This window comes from Drosophila innubila (assembly GCF_004354385.1).
Source record: "Drosophila innubila isolate TH190305 chromosome 3R unlocalized genomic scaffold, UK_Dinn_1.0 2_E_3R, whole genome shotgun sequence".
NCBI lineage: Eukaryota > Metazoa > Arthropoda > Insecta > Diptera > Drosophilidae > Drosophila > Drosophila innubila.
The window spans coordinates 3,141,354-3,143,963 of NW_022995380.1; the positions used below are offsets into that span (position 1 = coordinate 3,141,354).

The 2,610-nt window shown below is 29.5% G+C and overlaps 1 long non-coding RNA gene across 1 annotated transcript; it reads left to right on the top strand.

Moving 5' to 3' along the window:
- Nucleotides 1–1,544: 1,544 nt before the first annotated feature.
- Nucleotides 1,545–2,364, top strand: LOC117791537. Its single transcript, XR_004618066.1, has 3 exons — nt 1,545–1,714; nt 1,875–2,051; nt 2,113–2,364. It is a non-coding gene; the product is annotated as an uncharacterized LOC117791537 (long non-coding RNA).
- Nucleotides 2,365–2,610: the final 246 nt, after the last annotated feature.

A 2,610-nucleotide genomic window follows, 5' to 3' on the forward strand; every position in this document is an offset into this window, starting at 1 on the left:
CGTTACTTATTTAAATATATACAAAAGTACTTTAAAGAAATAACTATCTAATGATAATAATAACTATCTAAGAATAATAAAAAGAGAGAGCTCGGCAAAAGATTATATTATATGAAAACATACCTAAGAAATAACGAACAAGATATATCCTTTTACTTATTTTTTAAGTAACTGGTATATAATCTCAATCATACCTAATGGATATGTGTGTTGGGAGTTTATGTATGTATTAAAAGAAAATTTGTTCTTCTAACACTCCACTCAAAGTTATACAATTGAGTGTCATGCATTTTGTGTTTTAATTTGTTTTGATCGAATTTTTATGATCGCGTGCTAAAAACTGTAAATACAGCAAATTTACGTGTACATCAAATTTTGTGATATATTGTCTGTACAGCAAGCAGCGTGTTATTCATATTATGATAAATCATTAATTTTTAACATCAAAACAAGTCTCATCATGGTCAATTAACACTTATTTAAATGTATATCGAAGTACTTTGAAGAAATAACTATCTAATGATAATAATTACTATCTAACAATAAAAAAAAAAAGAGAGAGTTCGACAAAGCAATATATTATATGAAAACATACCTAAGAAATAACGAACTTAATATATCCTTTTACTTATTTTTTAAGTAACGGGTATAAAATCACAATCATACTTAATTGATATGTGTGTTGGGAGTTTGTGTATGTATTAAAAGAAAATTTGTTCTTCTAACACTCCACTAAAAGTTGTACAATTGAGTGTCATACATTTTTGTGTTTTGATCGAATTTTTATGATCGCGTGTTAAAAACTGTAAGCACAGCAAATTTACGTGTACATCAAATTTTGTGATATATTGTCTGTACGGGAAGCAGCGTGTTATTCATATTATGATAAATCATTAATTTTTAACATCAAAACAAGTCTCATCATGGTCAATTAACACTTATTTAAATGTATATCAAAGAACTTTAAAGAAATAACTATCTAATGATAATAATTACTATCTAAGAATAATAAAAAGAGAGAGTTCGGCAAAACATTATATTATATGAAAACATACTTAAGAAATAACGAACACAATATATCCTTTTACTTATTTTTTAAGTAACGGGTATAAAATCACAATCATACTAAATTGATATGTGTGTTGGGAGTTTGTGTATGTATTAAAAGAAAATTTGTTCTAACACTCCACTAAAAGTTTCACAATTAAGTGTCATACATTTTTGTGTTTTGATCGAATTTTTATGATCGCGTGCTAAAAAGTGTAATTTTAGAATATTTACGTGTACATCAAATTTTGTAATATATTTTCGGTACAGCAAGCAGCGTGTTATTCATATTATGATAAATCATTAATTCTTAACACCAAAACAAATCTCATTATGGTCAATTAACACGAAATACAGTTGCGTTTTCCACTATATAAGCCCTGGTATTTATTCCTTGAAAAGATCCACGATGTGGTCTAACAGTGTGATGTTAGGTGTATCCATCTTACTATTGGCATACGTTAACTTTTCGAGTGCTTACAAATATAAAGCTATTCTTCAGAATGACGAAGTATTCGACGATTGTCCGGATCAACCAAAAGAAGTACTAAATATTCACGGCTTAGTTGATCTTTCTGACATAACTTTTTGTTCGGAGGGCGAAAATGTTTTTATATCAGGTAATTCAACTATAGTGTGGGATCTCCAGCCTACGGATATAATTCAGGTGATTTTTTAATAAACAGTTTTTATTAGGGGTGCCACAGAAAACGAAGCCAACCGAAAATCTTTCAAATCTCAATATTTTTTTGGAAGATTATCGGTTGGTTTCGATTTATGTGGCACTCCTTTATATAACAGTTATATACATACAAAAAATTATTTAGGTACGAGGAGAATTACTTCACTTTGATCGTGGTTCTTGGCATCCCACTTTGTATGCCATGAATTTGCCAGATTTTTGTTCTATTATGTGGGATAAAAATCAATATTGGTACACATCATGGCTACAATATGTTGTAAATGCAGATTCAGTAAAAGGAAAATGCTTAAGAGAACGAGGAGTAAGGACTTAAAATATCACTTCTTGACAATACATTTAATTTTTTTTCTTAATTTTTGTAGATCAAATTCGTTCACAAGCCATTTAATGTGGGAGCTATGTTCGAAACGCACCTCAGCGATATGTATGGCAGCTATAAGGTGAGAGTAACCGTTAAAGCATTAAATCCGTTGTCGGGAAGAATACGGCCAACGTCCATATGTTTTGAAGTCAAAGGAGAATTCGAAAGATTGTAAAATTGCTTTGTCAAAGCTCTGCAAATTTTCAGTAGATCTAATTAAATGCATTGCTGATTGCATTAGGCAACAGTCCAAAAAATTGTGTATTACTATCAAATTATGATATTTACTTCATCCATGTCAATAACTAGAATTTTCAGAAATTATTTCAAGGAGTTTACATTTATCCTGTGCGAAGACATTTGAATTAAAGTTTACAGAGAAAGAATTACTTCGTATATTAGACAATTTCAAATAATATCTCGAAATTTGAGCTTTTTTCTTTGGGAGAGCTTACAGTAGTGTCTATACCCGTTACTTAAAAAATTAGTAAAAGGGTAT